Below are 13142 nucleotides of genomic sequence, written 5' to 3'. Positions count from 1 at the left end.
CTTTTGGGGGTTGCACCTCAATCATCAGCATGCTGGTTTGAAAGGGGAGTTCCCTTTTCTGCAAGGTTTTCTGTCTGTGGACAGCAGAGGCTGTGGCTGTGTGAAGCAGGCTAATAGCCTTATTACTTTTTCTCTCAGATTGTCTGGCTGATTAATGTTACGAAGTTAAACGTCAGCACCATTTTCTCTATTTTATCCTTCACCTGATGTTCTCTACTTCTGTCTCATACCTGAGAAAATTTTTAAGTGTCCAAAAGATCATTTGTCTTTTCCACTAGAGAGCTGGAAAAATAATTCTTCTGCCTTACGTATTAGGGATAAACTAGCTGCCCTGATGAGGCTCATTCCTCTTCCAGGAAGAATATGACCACTCCATGCTCTATGGATGGCTCTGAACCTGGGGCAGCTTGCCCATCTCCAACATGAGGCCAGATACAGCTGGATGCGCTGCTCTGGGCTGTGTCTCACAGCCATCGCCTTGGCTGTGAGCACGGCATTGGCAGGCAGTACAGGGACCAGGGCATGGAAGAAAGCAGTAGGGGAACAAGGCTGCAGCACAAGGCATGCATTTTCTTTTCTAATTTGGGATTTGAACTGTGTGTGGCACATGCAGGTGGGATTTGAATGCTTTTTGATGACTTTACAAGAGGACTCCACTGTTTTCCCAGATTTCACAACCTGGAGAGAGAAGGAAGTTAGGCAAACTACTTAGCTGCAACCTCCAATGGTCAGTCCTTGAAATGACATCAAGCTGATTGCTTCAGAGATGCTCTGAGGGCTAGGAAGAGGCTGGAGAAATGCCATGAAACAGTGTAAGACATCTATAGGGGAAACAAATGAGTGATTTTTTGTACCAGCTGCTAAGACTGACAAACATGGCTTAGCCATATTTTGCTCTCAGGTGGAGCATACCAGGGTGTTTTCCACACATACTCATCTCTGCAGTTCATTTCAGAGAGGAGTGCCTTTGTCTTGGTTGACATGCAACCCAGTGAGCACCATGCCTTACTGGTCTTACTCGCACTAGTAGATGCTCTTTTGAGGGCTTTAGGGATAAACTGACCTGTATCTTACTGGAACATGTTGACCTTCGCCTGGAGCACCAGTCTCTGCTGTTTTAAGGTTGTTGTAAATTCCTTTAAAGAAGGAGGATGAAGGCTGGGACTGGAGACGCTGAAATACTGTGAAAGCGTTAGGTCCCAGAGCACTCCTGCCACTCTGCTCCTGTGAGGTGGATTCCTTTTCCTGCAGGGAAATTTACAGATGGAGGCTATTTGGTTCCTTCCTTGAAAAGAAGATGCTGATTCCCTGCTTTGGACTCTGGAGGTCTCTGCCAGCAGCAGAGTCTGCAGTGGATTATAGACAAAGAGCCCAGGAAAGGTTCCCTGTTCTCCTGGGATTTCCTATATGCAGATCCATGGGAGTACACCAAAGGCAGCACTTCCTTTTGCAGTCTGTCCTGACTTTGGGCATCCCTGGCAGCCGACAGCTTTGTCCAAGCACTCTGCATCCAGTGGTGCCTAGCACGTGGTAAGAAATAGATGGTGTTATGGAGAATCCAGCTTGAGGCAGCCCTAACTCTGTGTTCAGCCTACCTGCTTTTCCCTGGCAGCCCTGAGGGACTGTGGGGATAGTGGAGCATGTGGATGAACTGATGTCAGGGTGAAACAGCAGAGCATGGGGAGCAGTGGCTGCAAGCCCTTTGGCTCTGTCCTTCCCCACCCTGGGGGGCAGAGAGGCTCTGGGAGCAGACGGTGCTACAGAGCCTGTCTGCAGGAGGAGTCCCCAACACCCAGCCCTTGTGTGCATTGCCCTGGAGGAGAGTGGGCCAGGCTGGGACCTCCCCTGTCCTTGTCTCTGCTGAAGGAAATGTTTTTTCCCCATCAGGCATATGTTTAGCATATGAAGGCAGCCCGTACACCAGGTGAGGTGAGACCCACTCTGTGAACTGTCTGGACTGAAGCAACACTTCTTCCGATGTGCTCAGTGGGAGACCTGACTTTTAAATTAGCAAGAAGGATTTTTTTTAATGACTTCTCTTGCAGTCCCTGACTGGCTGCCAGCCCTGCAAGCAGCAGGGACCCAAAGCTGCCATTTGAAAGCCCTGACAATGGGGGACTGGCAACAAACACTCTGGATGCACTGCTTGGAGAAGCCCTCAGAGCTATTCAATTCAGAGACTGACAACTAGCTAATTTCTGCTTTCCCTTACTATTTATTAGGAAACTGAAAGCAGACACCTCACCCCTTCTTTGAAATGTCTCCTCTCCCAGTCTCCATCTCCTGTCACCACCATCCCAGGCACCTCCAGGAAAATGAATGGAAGAGCTGTGCATGGCAGATCCGCAGGCCTTAGCAAGAGAGCATACACCAGGAGCTGGTAGCAGTTTGGTTTGGAAGATAACATCCCGAATGGTAGCGCTCCAGGAGCACAGATGTGGGCAATACCTGCTATGAAAGCAAAATTTACTCAGCAGGATGGTAGCTGCAGTTCACAAGGAGCCAACACCTCATTAATTTTCTGCTGTGTGTAAAATAAAGCTGGCTGTTAATGATATTTAGTCCTTCTTTTGCACCTTCCCTTTGAGGAGCTTGAAAGCATTTTGCAGACACTAATTAGCAATGGGTTGCAATTCCTTGGGAAACAGAAAACAAATAATCAGTCTTTCATACCTGGGGAAACTGAGGCACAAGGACAGTGCGTTTCCTACATGATGCCAGCAGAACGCGAAGCAGCCGGTGAATAGGTTGGAGGCCCTGGGAGGGGAAAGCAACCAGGCCTGTTTGCTCAGAGCAGGCCAGTGTGAGAACACATGCAGCATAGAGGGATCTGTAGCTGTTCCCTGAGACAACAGGCCCTGAGTTTGTAGGAGCAGCTTGCAGGACTGTAGGAAATCCTGACCCTTGCTGCCTGCCTCTCATCTTGAACTGCAGTAGCTCTGGCTGCCCTTTTCTGGCAGAGAGCTGGAAGCAAGCAGAGATGAGTAGAACAGTTTTGTCTGTTGAAAGACAGGCTAAACTGAGTACCTGCCAGAATGCTTTGAAGGCTCTTCTGCTGAGGGTCAAAGTAGGAAAGAGGAGTGAGGAAGAGAAGAAATCTCCCTGTCTCTGGGTGGCTGGTGCTTCTTTAGAATTACTTCGTGCAAGCTTTTCTCATCTCACTGCAAGCTCAGGACTTGACATGTCTCCACTTGGTGGGCTGCAAACCCAGCACATTCAGCAGCAGATAAGCAAGAGACAAATCCTCCCATCCTACCCAATGAAGACACCAAATGGAGTGCTTTTAATTGGCAGAGTGCTGACTGGTCTTTAGGTGAGGCTCGGTGTGTCTGAGGTGGGTTTGATGCCCTGCCCATGCTTCAGCCTGGCAGTGAGAGGGACACATGGGTGAGAGGCAGGCAGTGTCTCTTTTGTGGCCACTCTGGAGATTGCTCTTTCAGAGCTTTACAGGTACAGCCAGTGATTCGTAGGCTAGACAAACCAGTAGCTCATCCCACCTGCATAAAACAGGCTTTATGCTGGTCCCTTGTATTGGGCTGAGCTGCAGGAACAGTGACTCCACATCAGCCATCGAAGACTGCTCCCTCTGCTCCTTTCCACCAACCTCTGTTCCTCACTGCCAGCTGGGAGGATTTGTCTCTCCTGAAGAAATGTTCCTGGCATTTGATTCCTGGCTTCCTCACTTCTGCAGTGACAGGCTCATTGTTTCTCACCTGCCCTTTCCCTGAGCACCGCTTCCACAGGGCCTGTTCTCCACGGGCTCTGCTTGGATAGTCACCTCGAGACCTAGCATAAGCCCTACTGTGAAGGACAGTGGGGTTTTGGACGCAGGAGGGAGACGGGAAGTTATTTACCCTTCCCCCATCTTATCTAAGTTCAGTAAAGGAGATCTTTCGTGCAAGGAAAAGGCTAATAGTCCTCTGCTTTATTCAGGTGAGAAGAGATTCTCTTGGAAGAGTCTATTTTCTATTTAGAAAAATCTTTGTCAGCTAATGTTATTAAGGCCTGGTGAATGCATGGCAGCTTCTGTGTGAAATGAGTTTGGCAAACTCATTTCACATCTAGGCTGTAGGTGTAGCTGTCAGAAACAGGAGCTTGTCTCTCTCCTTGCTGTGGTCAGTGAAAAATCCAGCAGGCTTTGGGATCTGAGGCCTTATGAATTGGGGTCCATATCCACTGCCAGGCAAGGCAGAGGGAGGGAAGCAGGCAATGTTCTTCTTCAGCTTGTCTTGAGACAAATCACAATGTTTCTGGAGGTTTCAGCTGCCTGCCTTTGGGGCTACACAAGAGAGCCCCAAAAGAGGCATTCCAAGGTCTGTCAGGCTCAGTTTATAGGCACTGCAATGACATGATGCCTTTGCTAGCTGTTTTAGAAAGGTTTACTGACTAAGGGTTAATTGCTGCTGAAAAGCCTCCCCCCAGGTAGGCTCTTACCCTAATGTAGCAACAGCACGGCTGCAGTATCCTCTGATCTGTTACAGCCTTATCTGGAGTTCTTTATACATCTTCTAAAATCCTGTTAATTCATATCTTCCCAGAAGACAATCAAGCCACTTCTGACTTCATCCTACTTAGCTGTGTATATAATCGCCTACAGTAATCCACAAGGATGGTCTTGATAACTTTCTTTTTGTGTTATATAAAAAATCCACTTTATCCTCCGTAGGAAGAACAATTTTATCCCTTTCTTCCTTTTTTCTTTAGACAGGTTAATAATTTCCTGAGTTTATCACAACCCCCATGGGTGCTAGACTATTCCCCAAGCCTGTTATACTCTGTACTGTTCATACTCTTTACTAAGTTCAGCATTATCCAATAGTTTAATAGCACTCCATCAGAAATAGTTGGGTTTTATTTGCTTTGCATTCTGCTGTTGGTTCCTTCCTATTTTATTTTTTTCCCTTTAGTATCAGATAGGTTTGATTTGTTCTCTGTGGGTGGCCCTGTGATGTGACTTAGTGTATCCCTCAACAATACCTGGGAGCAAGTGCTACTGTGCTCAGTTGTGCTTGGGGCAAGAGAGCAAGCAAGCATCTGCCACTTGCCTCAACCTGCAAAGATGAGTTGTTTGATACCTCACCTTAGATGTGTCTGGCCCCACAGAGCCCTGGATTAGGCACCTTGGCTTTCTGATAGTGAGAGGGAAGGTCACAGCTAACGCTGACTCCTCTGGGACTCAGACATCCACTTGAGCCTCTGCAATCGTCCCCCGAGAGCAGGAAGCAATTCCTGAAACACAGCCTCTCCTCACACTGGCTTTCAACTTCTCCCCTGTCCAGTGCGGGAACCAGGAGCTCATCAAGCCATGCTGACAGCTAGCAGGTTCAAAAGGGGAAACATCCGTTTGTCGTATGTCATGTAGCTAAGCAGTCCTTGCTGTAGGGTGTTGTGCTTAAACTTTACTTATGTTCAAGGGGAAGTCAGATAGGTTCATGGAGAAAGAATCAAATCAGTGTTCTAAATACACAGAAACCAAGGTATTTGGATAGATGGGCTTTGGCATGACTGAGTCAGCCTCAGGGTGTTTCTTACACTCCTGACCTCATGGGGAAGACAGGCTCAGGTACCAGTAATGTGCTTGGGGGTTCAAGCTCCAATCTCACAGAAGCCACCAATGTGAACACCAGAGCTGGTGGCTATTGATCATTCCCCAGTCCTTCTCTGGGGGCAGAGGTAGAAGAGGCTTGTGCCTGTTTTCTCCTGAGCTATGGTGTTCCAGGGAAGGCAGCAGCACTGTTTCTTTCCCTGGGGCTGTGCTTCTCAAAGTGGCTGGCACTGGCAGCACTCTCTGAAAAGGCCTAGCAGGGGGAAGGAAGCAGGTGGAGGGTTGCCTGGTTGATGTATTGCAGTGCTTTTAGCTGCTCATGGAGCAATAATCGTGGCTTATAGGCTCTGCAGGGATGTTTTAAGTATCTGCATTTTGTACTCACATACGCTGCTTAATTCACATGTTAATTGTTCAGTTCCAAATAGAGATGGCCCACCTGTTTCCTTGCTGTGTTGGGCTGCCTAGGCAACCTTAATGAAATGTTTTGCATTCTTGGGATGAAGGATGGTCCACAGAGGCAGGAGCTGATGTGTGATCAGCCCTAGGCAGGGAAAGCTGGCCTTAGCGTGAAGGCCTAGGAGATATGTTGCAACTTTTCTCTTTGGGACTGATGGCAAACCAAGTTTCTCTGCCAAATTCACTCCTTCTGGAAAGAAGGGGTAATGTAACCCATCTCACAAGGAACCATCAATGCTGATCCCAGTGAGCAGTGGTAAATGAGGCTGAGCTTTTCTGAGAGAGGGTAAATATTGAATGCAAAATGGCACAGAGACAAGTCCAGTCTCCTCTGTAAATCCACTAATGGGTCTTTAGCATCTAGGTTTTACTCTTCAGCTTCAGACTACTGAAGATATTGTATAACTTTGGCTTGCCAATGAAAATGCTAAAGGTATGGGTGACATCAAGATGAGTTGCTGAAAACTGGCCAGCTCTTCTGTCAAGGGGGGATACTTTGATCAGGTTTGTAAGATATAAAGCTACAGCTTCCTCTGGCAGAAAGCAGGCTGAATTCTCCTTTCCTCCAGAGACATCAAGCTTCTGTGGCCTTGGGAACTGGCAGATGGCTGAACAATGCAGAGATGGAAATGAAAAGCAATTAAAACCCCTTCTATCAGAATGCTGGAATTATAACACAAGAGTGGCTCTGCCATCCCTCAGCCTTGTACCTGTCCTCTTTCTCTTCCCAGCACCAAGAGTTGCAGAGAAGGAGGTGGCAGCTACTGTGATGGTCATCCGTAAGCTAGAACAGAGCACATGCCCAGGAGGCATGGCCTCTCTCCTCACCTAGTCAAGTAGCAGAGGTCCTACACTGGCCCTGGAGGAGTTAAAACCCCTTGCAGAGAGATTTTATTCTGTCAGTTGTAACAGTGGATATTTTCATTATTCATATTGATGGCTTTTCCTGTTCTGAATGCTGCTATGCCCGTGTCCTAGGTAAAATCCTGTGACAGTGAACTTCAGAGGTTAATTATTCATTGTGTAAAAATAGTCTCTCCTTTTATCAGTCCAAAATGCATTGCCTTTCAGTGTAAATTACATGTCCTCTCTTCTGGTATTATTGGGCAGTCTGTATATGGGAACGATTTACTTTTGCCCTTCCAGATCTTATTTTGTACCCATTTTTTCCATCTCTTGTGTCCATCTCCTTTCTATACCCTTCTTACCCTACCTCAATTTCCCTATCTCTCCCCATTCAGAAGCGATATGGGCTTCTAATTGCTCTAGCTGTGCAGTCTGTTCCTATTGCATCATTTTAGAGGCAGAGCTGCCATAGTCATACCCAGAAGATGGGACTTGCCCTTGTGTGTCCCAGACTTCAATCCCACTGAGATTTTATATTTTATTTCATTTAGCTTCCTTTTATTTGTGTTTTTCAAATGCTTAGCAAATGCAGCTTCCAGCTTTCTTTTCTGTAATCATGTATTTTGAAAATCTATAGGGAGAAAGCAAGCCAAGATGCTCAGGAAATAGCATGCGCCTAGGAAATGAGGATTTGAGACTCCCCCTTTTCCTATCCATTAGATAGTATAAGACTTACTGAAGAAAGGTGAAGACTGATGTCACAAGCTCAACCGGCTTTCCATGGTTTTCTCCAGGGCTCATGAACACAGACACTCTTGCGTGATCGGAAGAGGTAGCAGGGGTACTCTTGTAATAGAGCTACTTAAAGAGAGGAGATTGCTAAAATCTTCTTACAGCTGTGATCATTTGTTAATTCTATTACCCATGTAGGTGCTACTGCATTTGAAATCCCTCACCAGATTGACCACTGAATGTGTTTTAGCGTTCTTTGAGCCTGTTTTTGATCTTCAATAGCTGCTTACATCTTTTGACTGCTTTGCTTTCAGATGGTGCCAGTCAGTATCAGGAGTGTGGATGAAGGCTTTTTGAAAGTCCAAATAAACCACCTCAGTTTTCCTTTATCTGCTGTTTTGCTGACATGCACAAAACATCCTCGTAGCTGTGTGAGGCACGAATACTTTTGCTGAAGCAGTTTTGGTTTGTTCCTGTTATATCACCACTGTCATCTAGATGTTTTATTCTTTGCACTTTAATTATCTTTTCAGCTAATTTGCCTAGTTCAGAGTAAGGCTCATTGGTCTGTAATTCCCAGGATCACCACTAATGCCAATTTTAAAGATAGATATGCTTTTACTGCCCTCTAAGCCTCCTTCAATACAGTGGCTTATTTTAATGAAATATCATAAGCATTAGAAGACCTGGATAAGCGACTGAGGCTCTGTGTCTTCCTGATCTATGGATGCATTATGTTCTTCCTGCACCTACTCTCTCAGCCTCTCAGTTCTTTGCAATCCCTTTTCCATTTTGCATGAAAAGCATGATGCTGGACTAGCCTCATCCTCTTACTCTCCTGTCCCGCAAACGTGTGCTGAGAGGGATGCTGAGGAAATATCACCTTGATTCCCTGCAGCGTCTTCCCTTACTCTAGCAGTCTCTTTCAGTCCCTTGCAGTTAACTCTTGGCAATGTTTCCTACTCCTGGCAATAGCTTGAACAGAGATTTCCCAGCAGTTTTGATCCATGGAACAACATCTGTGGCCCCCCAGTGATGATACAGACCAGTACCCAGCAGATGTAAGGTCTCCGGTGGGCAGCATGCACTCCTTATGCCTCTTTACATCACCTCACATGAGGTGAGGGGAGAAGCCCCAGAGAAGAAAAGGTCTTCAGGATTTGAAGACAGCAGGGTTTAGTGCCTGACTCAGGTGAAGGGCTGAAGGGCTTGCTGGGGGTCTCAGCCAGGTGAAAGACTGTGCAGTGAACACTGAGGAGGGGTAAGACAGAATTCTTTTTTGCTGGAGGCTCAAGGTAGTCCATGGGACATACAAGACCCAGTGCAGGAGGCTGAACAAGCTTTGCAAGGGCTTTGTCAGGGGCTAGCGCAAGAGTCCAGCTTCCCTCAGTACCACAAAGATGGTGATGCCCGTGCTGACGGCCTTACAAATGACCTTATGGGTGAATAAAGCCTGGGACAGATCTCTTAGTAAAACTGGATCCTTTATGAGGCATAAGTGGAAGCAGGTACATTGCCTTTTCTTTCACCTCCTCCCATGCTGAACTGCTCTTTTCAACTAGGATTGATTTATCTACGTAAGAATGACATTTAAGGACAATCTGTTCACATTTGGTACATAGCAATTTATAATCCATATCTGCACCTTGTTTAATCCTGCTGCTCTAAAGCAAGTCTCTTTATCATCAGCTGGAAGGCTCAGTAAGTGAAATGATACATCTTTGCTCATTAAAAACACAACTTCCCTTCTCTATGATGAGTATGTAGCGTAAAACATTTTAGCATCCCATTTGCTTTTCATTTTCTCATGCTCACTATCTGTCAAATGAGTCTTTTGCCTCTTAATATACTGATTTTGTACGTGTGTGCATCTGCCTTCCAACAGCCTTCTCCATTCCTGTAGGCTGCTGTATCAGAAATCTGGTGGTGACTTCTAAACAGTGACTCAGATGACCCTCAGATGAATTTTCTCCTACCTTGTCCTGGTGATGTCACACCTAAGGACTTTGATAGACTTGTCTGAGACCTCTTAGTATGACATTTAAACATCTACTCTGTCTTGCTGGCACAAGATGAGCAGTGATGGCTAATAACACATCTAAATCCCACTGTGATCATCAGCAGTGTCGTATCTACCTACATCTATTTCCAAATCTATCTGGAGATGGGCAGACATGGTTTAATGCTATCACCTGCTGTGCTCCACAGGAGGCAACCAGCTCATCCAACTTGGATTGTATAATGGTTAGGGGTAGGATGGAGAAGGCACTGGATGTTTGATACGAAGCAGGGACTCAGCGCTCCCACTTTAGCCAGTGGAAATGGAGTAAAGGCAGCCAGCACAGTCTGAAAGGCAAAGCAGCTCTTCAGAGGTAAATGCTACACAGGTCTATGAGCTATGCAGAGCTATGAAGTCTGCAGGCTGTCTTGGCAGAGGTGGGATTTAGTTGCCAAAATACTGATGCCTCATGCTGTTTGAGACACCTTGGGGCATCCAGGGTGTTCTCACTGGACCCTTGGCCACCAAAGGAGCCCAGGGAGAATGGGAGTCCGCAGAGCCATTAGACTAGAATGGTGAATGTCTTAACTATGTGGGAAGCATGTTACCTTGAACTTCTGTGCTGGGTTCAGCCTGATTTTGAGATGGGAAAAGGATTATTAACATCAAGTATTAAGTGGTCATAGTCATTGATATATTGTAAGCGGCGAGGAGAAGCAGACAGGCCAACCCAATATGGGTGATAAGCAAACTTCTACCTTATTTGTGACGCAGTTCACATATATATAGGAGTGGTATTCAGCCACTCCTCCTTGGCACAACAGTATTGGTTAGCCCCACACAGCTTCCTCCACATTCTCCTCCCATGTCCGGTTTCCGGTTACCTGTGGGGGCCCCCCCCCTGCCTTGCTCGCACAGTCCTCCAGAACTCTATGGTCCTGCTCTTAGAGTCATTCTGCAACAATATATGACAGAAGAATTAATATAATTTCAGGGTGTGAACTCAGACAATGGCATTTGAACATCTTCACTCTGCTGCATGATGTCAAATTGGTTTGGATTTAGACAAGAAAAGATTAAAAAATACTGTAGAGAGTTGTCAAAACCAAGAGACCTTATGAATGCCCGTAGAAATACCCCTTTTTGTAGGCCCTGAACAAGCATCAAGATCTGCTGCTTTGCTCAGCAGGATTTTTAGTTCGGAGAGGGGTAAAAACCCCGTAAACGGAGGCATGTTCTGATATCCCCAACAGATTGCCAGATACCTCATTTCTATCCATTCACCTAATGCCTGCTCACTGTCAGTGTCCTGAGGACATATACTGATGGCACAACTTCCGGAGAGCTGGATTATTGCACAGTTACTTTCTGGACTTTATTTCTGTGTCTGCATAGAAAATAATCTGGCAGCAACATGTAAGAAATCTGCCTGGGTGGCTAAGGGACAAATGAGGACAGTGTGTTTAATTCCAAAGTTGATGCTACATGCTGTCCTCATTTGTTCCTCAGCCAAGCTACTAGTATGTTTTTCTCTTAATTTGATCTGCTACTCCTAGCCTACTTTATTTCTAGCACAACATTTTGCCACAACAGTTACCCATCTGCCAGCTGAACAACCTTTCTTAATGCAGGGGATAAAATAAAACATTTCCTGTGCTGGAGTTCCCAAAAGCCCTAGGCCAAACCTGTAGGTGAAGCCTGCAGGAAAAGCAGTTCTGGTGCCACCTGGGAGAATCTCTGAATATCCTTTACCCACCTGACACTGCCTCCTTACTCCTGCTCTGGACCATCTCAATTTGCTTTTTTGGCTAGAGGCAGCTGTATTACACTATCAGCATGCTCTCTCGCTTTAGATGGCCAGCTAAGAGCACCAGCCTAGGTACCAGACAGTCTAGCGGTCACACCAGGGTGGAAGCAGACTTCAAATGTGGTCAGTTTGGGAAGCATGGGTAATTTGCATTTCTAAACACCGAAAAGACTTGCATGCAGATGAAAAGTATCTGGCATGGGGCTTTGATACATCCCTCAAACTGAATAACACCCAATTAGAGATTAGCAAAGGTAGTATCTGCAGTTAATAAGGGTGATAAATGTGCTCTATCCATGGCCATGTCTGACCTCAGCAATATTTAAAGCTTTTGAGCAACTTGTGAAGGATGGACAAATTAGCAGAGGTAAATGGAAAAGGTCATACAATGAAACAAGCGTTTTGTCCTGGGCAGATCATGGCAGATCATTCTGATATCCTTCTTTGAGAAGGCAGCTGATTTTCTAAACAAAAGAAATGTGGCAGATCTCTTCATGCTTCAAATACATTTTTATCTGATGCCACTAAGAAACCCGTGGCACTGAAGTATTTGGGGATCAGTAGAGCTGACAATTAGGGTAAAAACCTGGCTCAAGAGGAGGTGACAGTAGAGTGTGTTTCACAAGAGAGTACTGACCAAGCTTAAGGGTCTAGCATTGCTTTGTAAGGATGAATCTTATGTCTGATCTGATTTTTTCATTAATGGAAGCATAGGTGTCCTCTGGTAGAATTTGATATTCACACAAAGGTGGGAGACATCAGCAAGATAGAAGAGGATCAGAATATAATACAGCAGAAATCGAGTGACTTTGAAGACTGGAATATAGAGAGGTAATAAGGTCTGATACTACAAAATGCAGTGTTGGAAAATGTGAGAAGCTGCTTATGAAAAGCTCAGCTATAGCTGGGGGTCCATGTCTTTGAAACAGTCAGGAAGATAGAGATCCCAGGGTTGCTACTGCATCATGTTGGCTGGCTAAAATGGTTTCTCATCAGTGTGTACAAATACATGAAGGGAGGGTGCAAAGAAGGCAGAGCCAGGCTGTCTTTGATAGTGCTTCAGCAGGACAAGAAGCATCAGGCTCAAACTGAAACATGGGAGGTTCTTGAGCATCAAGAAATACTTTTTCACTGTGAGGGTGACCAAGCAGTGGCACAGGTTGCCCAGAGAAGTGGTGGAGTCTCCAACCTTGGAGATAATCAGAAGCAAGGGGATTGGACAAGATGACCTCCAGAGGTCCCTTCCAATCTCAACCACTCCGATTCTGTGTGAGAACAATACAGATAGGAGAAAGTGCCAGTCTTCTCAAATAAGGTATTTCCTGCAAAGAGTGGGAATTATTACTGCCATCAGAAGGGCTCTTTATAAATAAAAATAGGCTGGAAAAAGGCTTTGTAACCATCAGAAAGGAATGACGTTCTGCAATAGTTTCTTAGCAGGTGTAATGGAAAGAAAAAGCTCCACTGGGGTTTAAGAAGGAGCTTGTCAACATGTAAAAGGAATATGGTCATTCGTTTGCCAGAGGGAGCAGGGGATTGGGCTGAGGGATTTCATTTGCAAACCTGTATTTTTAAACTGCCAAGATGGACAAATCCACCTTTTAGGGTATTTCTCCAAACCTGAAGCTTCAGGTTTGGCATCAGCAGGCCAGTGTTATGCTTTATATTCTTTCGTTTTCTAGATCATCATTTTTAAGCCCTTGCTGAAAGTTCAACTCTTCCTGGTGGCTTCCCAAATTGGGAAAAAGTACAGA

This window comes from Pezoporus flaviventris, unplaced genomic scaffold, assembly GCF_033815535.1.
Source record: "Pezoporus flaviventris isolate CSIRO_AGI_PZ_B2104156 unplaced genomic scaffold, CSIRO_AGI_Pfla_v1 ptg000066l, whole genome shotgun sequence".
Taxonomy (NCBI): Eukaryota; Metazoa; Chordata; class Aves; order Psittaciformes; family Psittacidae; genus Pezoporus; species Pezoporus flaviventris.
The sequence above is the reverse complement of the archived record's forward strand: the minus strand, read 5'-3'. Positions refer to the sequence as shown.